The 6140-nt window shown below is 40.5% G+C and overlaps 1 pseudogene across 1 annotated transcript; it reads right to left on the bottom strand.

Moving 5' to 3' along the window:
- Nucleotides 1-5008: 5008 nt before the first annotated feature.
- LOC308263881 (small ribosomal subunit protein uS15m-like) lies at nucleotides 5009-5878 on the bottom strand (annotated as a pseudogene). Its single transcript has one exon. The product of its transcript is annotated as a small ribosomal subunit protein uS15m-like (transcript).
- Nucleotides 5879-6140: the final 262 nt, after the last annotated feature.

The following is a 6140-nucleotide window of genomic DNA, read 5'->3' as shown; positions in this document are numbered from 1 at the left end:
CAGAGGCCCTTGGTTCCTCTTCATGCTTCTTCCCAACACGTTGAGAAACCTTCCACCCTGCCCAGGTGGCTCCTCAAGTTGTAATGGAGACGCACAAAACTCTTCTGAATCCTAGAGTGAAGACAGTGGGAGCCTTGTGTTTCAAATCTAAAGTATATCTGGTTGGAAGTATGTCTAATTATAAGAAAGAATGATATTTTGTGTTTTCACTTAATAACTGAATTCCAGTACAAGGAGATTAAAATATTTCTAAGTGAAGGAAACATAATCATTTCTCAAACTACTAAATGGTATATTAACTCTTTATACCTCTTTCTGCACTCTGTCCTGATTAAACCAATATTATGCAATATTATGTTGCTCTCTAGTTTTACGAGGTACATTCTGTCCAATAAAACAATGAATAAACACACAGGGCACTCCCAGGAAATTCAGAAGGCATTTACTGGCACATTGTTAGAACACAATAACCTTGTGCCGTAAAGTTATATAGGAAACTACAGGTTGGAGAGAGGAAAGGGACAGGAAGTGTAAGTTTCATGTGACTTCAAAGCTGGTTTCTTGCCATTTTGCTTTAAGGCATGGGGTTGGGGGAGGGAAAGAGAGAAGAGACTAGACGAGAGGAGGAGGCAGTGTGAGTGTGTGTGTGTGTGTGTGTGTGTGTGTGTGTTTTGGATTTGTATGTGTTGCTAGGGTGTTGTTAAATGATGGTCTGTCCTTAATGTGACACCTAAAATGCCAGAACTACTAGATGAAAACATAAGGGAAAATACTTCAAGATTTTGCCATCGGCAATGATATCCTGTATAGGACTCCAAAAGCACAGGAAAGAAAAGCAAGGATTGAAAAATGGAATTTTATCAAATTTAATAACTTCTGTACAATAAAGGGAACAACTGAAGGGACAACCTAAAAATTGAGGGGGGGGGTCTTTACAAACTCTGCATCTCACAGAGGGTTAATATTTATAATATGTAAGGAGCTAAAAAAATTAACAATAACAACAAAGAACCAAGTAATCCAATGAAAAAATGGGCAAATTATCTGAAAAGAAGAAATAAAATGGCCATAAATTTGTGAAAAAATGATTAGTATATTTAGCCAACATGGAAATGTAAATAAAAACTAAAATGATATTCCATCTCTCTCCAGTTACAATGGTTAGTATCAAAACAAAACAAAACAAAAAATAGCAAATGCTGGTGAGTCCGAGGAATAAAAGGGACTCTTATACACTGTTGGTCGGAATGTAAATTAGTCCAACCATTGTGGAAAACTATGGATTTTCCTCAGTAAAACTGCCGTATCATCCAGCTATACCACTCCTGGGTATACATCTAAGGAATGAAGTTGGCATATCAAAGAGACACCTGCATACTCATGCCTATCACAGCACTACTCACAATGGCCAGGATATGGAAACAGTGTAGGTGCCTCTCAGCAGATGCATACATGAAGGAAATGTGGTATATTTGCAAAATAGAATATTAAGCAGGCATAAAGAAGAAAGAACTCCTGTCATTTGGAGCAAAATGGATGGAACTGAAAGATATCATGCTAAGCAAAATGAGTCACACAAGTATCACATTATCACATTTCCTGTCATATGTGAAAATAGAAAAGAAAAAGAAGGAAGAGTAGAAGGAAAAGATGAAGAGGAAGAGAAAGAAGATGAAGGCAGCTATAAAGGCCTGAAAGAGAAGAGGCACTATTAGGGATTAGGAAAATGGCCAAGGGGAGGAAGAGAGGAAAAGGAGGAGAGGGTGGAAGAGTGTGTATGGACATGATTAGTGTGTGATATTTACATACATTGAAATATCACAGTGAGTCCCATTTGTACAATTAAAATGTGTTAATTATTAAATGAACAAGAGATAGTCTGCAGTAAGAATTTAGTCTCGTCTATTTTCCTATTAGAAATAACATTTAGCTCTGCAAATTTTCTTTAAAATTCTTTGATAATGCTCTACTTCATTCATTTGCCTCTTAGGGTAAAATAGTAGAAACATATCAGTGACTTAGTTTTGTCTGCAGCATCAAGATAGTGTAAAAAGTGGGACATGAGTGATGAATAGGATGCAATGTTTATTAGAAAGGTGAGGAAATCTCTGGGTGGCCAGCTCTGACCTAGGCCCCAGATATGCAGAGATGAAGCTTCGGAATGAAAGCAGAAGGGTCAAAAGGAAACAAACTCGCTGCCTCTTGGACTCTGCCTGCTGAGCTCTTACAAGTATATGCCCAGGTTCGTATAAAGATGACAAAACTCTCTCTCTCTCTCAGTTCATCCTCGTTTTCCCAGTCAATTCTGTCTCTTAACTAGAAAAATAGATAAAGAAGGTAATTAAAGGAGCAAAAAATGATTCTGTACACTAGTGTGTTTACACACATGTTATGAGCTTGCTCACATGCACACACAGGAGTGTTTGGGCTCCTTTTCTCCCTTTCTCCTTCTTAGTTACTTATATTTTTAAAACATTAGCATTTATGTTCCTTGCATGTATCTTTTATAAGTATTATAAAATACATTAAGAAATTGATGATTCAGAACAGAAGAAATGAGATGCTAGTTTAAGGTTACCTACAAGATGGGATTAAGCTTAAGGAGGCTTTTGAAGTAAAGGCAGAATGCTTTACAAGGTCCTAAACTGATAAAACCTATACTTGCAGTTAAAGTAAGAATTTAAATTCCAATACTTATAAATTTTACCCCTCGGTGTCTTTTGAATGTAAGCCAAGCATTCCAGTCCCATGGTGTCTATCTGCTGCCCTATAACAAGCATCCCCAACCCTGCCATTTCTCTACACTCCTGATCAAATCCTACAGGGAGTCTCATTGCCTCCCGTTTCAGGATGTATCAACTTGTGCTTCTGTCTTCAGTACCCTGCCTGCTGTATCCTTAAACACCCCCACTTCTATTCTTGACACACTGGCCAGTGGATTCATTTCAAACACAAGCCAGACTAGGACACTCTTCTCTGTTCAGAACCCACCATGGGCTCCTCAGTCACTCAAGAGTTGACGCCCAAGCTCTTGGAAGCAAGTCACAGAGTCTCACATGCCATGGCCCCTGATTACCCCTTTGACGGCATTGCAACAGTGTTTTGAGCTGGACGTGGTGGTGCCCACCTGTCGCCCCAGTACTTGGCAGCCTGAGAAGGAGGAGCTCAGGTTCACTCCAGACCAGCAGCACGTGATAACTTAGCAAGATCCTGTTTCAAAGTGAAAAATAAAATAGGGCTTAGGATGTAGCTCAGAGGTGGGACACCCCTGGGATCCATCCTTAACACCAGAAAAAAAAACAAAAACAAAAGCCAGTGTGCTGTGCCTTGCTTGCTCACGCAGCCATCCTGGGCTCCTTCCTCACTGCTCCTCAAACCCACAGCCGCCATGCTTCCACTTGAGGGCTCCATTCTGTCTAGAATTCTCCTCTACCAGGCTTTGACTCCACTAATCCCTGCGTTCCTTTGCTCACATTTCCCTTTTTCCTTGAGAACAACTCCTTTGGGGGCCCCTGTCTCCTTTTTGACATATCCCCCATAGTTACTGCACACTTTCTTACTTTCTGGCAGATGGAGCTATTCCAGGCTCACCTTGTACTTTTCCCCCAGGTGCCCCCCAGCTGTCATCAAAGGGAAGCCTGCCTACTTGTGTAACTGAGCACACTCTTACTGTGGGTGTAGGATGACCTGGAAAAGCAGCATGAGTGCCCCACATTTGTCCTCCACCCACATCTGCTGAAGGCAGCAGCTCCCAATACAAAGGCTGCTAACCCAGGCTCCCAGGAAAGTGTAGAGTCGATGTGATGCCTTTAGGACTCTGTTTCTTCAGATGTTTTACCAAATGAATTTAACAATGAGTGAATTCATGAGTGTCCTCTTGATACGGATATCCTGGATTGATTCTTTTCATAAATGAAACCTCCAGTTGGAGTATAGTTTTCAGTACTTAGTAGGCACTCAATAGGTATTTCACCAGGGAAAGGAAGAATGGGTCATCTTAACAATTCTATGAATAATTCAGATGGACAATGTTGAAATATATATATATATATATATATATATATATATATATATATATATATATATGCCAGTGCTGGCAAATGTCAGTTGTGTAGCAAGAGTAACCAAAGTTAAAGCTGAAGAGATTTCTGCAATCTGCTGCCTGGATTTGAGACAAAAAGCAGAAAATTCTTTAAAGATTACTTCATTTTTCAACATTTTCATTAAAAACATAATAAAGTGGTCAAAATTATGGGAAAACATATTTGGTGTTATTCCTAATCAATCTCAAGTTTTTTAGTTTTAAGAAAACCACGAAGTCATTCTTATGAAATCATGAATAACTACTAACTTGAAACCACAACACCAGCTGCTGAATTCTGAAAGAAAGTATACAGAAATTATGCAAACACTATTTATCTTAAGTTTATGAGTGTCTAAACATTGATATAGTTTTATAAAAACTAAGACATACTATATATAAATAAATTTCTAGGCTAGTTCTTGGAATAGCTATACTTCTCATGCAAAAAAAAAATTGAGTCAAAATTTAGTGTTGTAATTATATTGGTTGGAAGCAGAGGGACAGAATCTTGTGGAAGAAAACACAAGATTCAATAATATTGATATGCTCATGCAGTGTATTTCTGTGTATTTGCTTTTATTGTGCTTTTAATTATGCTCCATACTTTATATCTTTGGTGGTTTTGCTTCTACCAATGATTTGATATAGTAAAAATATACCCATATATTTTGAAAATTACTGATGTAGCATATCAAGCTCTTGGTACCTTATCTTGTTTTTTATTTTGGTGCTGGGAATGAAACCCAGGGGCATTCTACCTCCAAGCTATACCCCATCCCTATTTTACTTTTTTTTTTTTTTTTTTTTTTGGTGGTACTGGGGTTCTTGGAAACCCTCTACCTCCGGGTTACACTCCCAGACCTATTTTTATACTTTTTATTTTGGAAACAGGGTCTCTTAAGCCAGCGTGTCTGGCTTCAAACCTGAGCGATCCTCCTGTCTCCGCCTCCCAAGTGCAGGGATTACAAGTGTGCACCACCACGCCCGGAAACTTTTTATTTTTATTTTTTATTTTTTCCTTTTTTTTCGTTTTTTTTTTTTTTTTAATTTAATGTCTCTGGTCAGGCTTTGGAAGGACTCTCTTCTTGTTTTGGGGCAGCTACAGCTGCAGGTTTAGCTCTAGCTTTAGCTTTTAAGGCCTTTTTCTGCTTCTTCAGCTTTTGTGCCTCCTGGAAAACCCGAATGCACAGTGCCTTCTTGGCCAGGAAGCGGCGGTGAGCTCTTCGGTAATACAAAGGGGGAAGGCTACTCGATCCCCAGCTCCCTGCAGGTCTTCTCGAAGACATCATAGTTGGTTTTACGAAGGTTTTTCAGCATCTTTCTCCTCTGGTCAATGCTCATCAGTAAATAGCGTCTGTGGGATTTATCCTTTCGATGTTTCTGCATGTGTTCTTCATAATTGCGGATCTTGATGGTCAAGGCAACAATTTGAGCTTCCAGGGATCTGGTGTCCTCGGGGTTTGCCACCACTCTGTTCATCAACTGTGCTTGCTTGATTTTTAGCTTCTCTTTCCGATTGGCCATTTCCAAAGGCAAGAGTCTTTTCACAACATCATCAAACTTCTCAATTCCAGGGATGTTTTGGTAGTCTTTGAGCAGTGTGGAAGGAGGTGCTTGGTCTGGACTGGTTTCTGCACGGCATATCCACGGGCGGCCTGTAGGAGGAGACGTTGAGGCTGCAGGCCACACCCGCCCAGGAAAAGCCTGGCGCACCCTCCTCCCGTAGGTCCAAAGCCTGCGGCCTGGGCCACTGCCTGGCTTTGAACTCAGCGCCCTCCACGCAGCCCTCAGCATGGTGCTACTGACCCCCACGGGCCGCCCCGCGGCCGTAGTCCCCCTCTCAGTGGGACCGGGTTACACGGGCGCCGCCATGATGTCTCAGCTACTTTTTATTTTTAAATGCAGGGTAGCCAAGTTGCTGAGGATTTTACTAACTTGCTGAGGCTTATCTCATATATATGATTCTTCTGTCTCAGCCTCCTAAGTACTGGGATTACAAGCATGTGCTACCACACATGGCTGGTACCTTATCTTTTACGTGATAATAGTACCTGTA

Source organism: Muscardinus avellanarius (assembly GCF_963383645.1).
Source record: "Muscardinus avellanarius genome assembly, chromosome: 6".
Taxonomy (NCBI): Eukaryota; Metazoa; Chordata; class Mammalia; order Rodentia; family Gliridae; genus Muscardinus; species Muscardinus avellanarius.
Note: the sequence above shows the minus strand (reverse complement) of the source record. Positions and strands in the feature narration are given on the sequence as shown.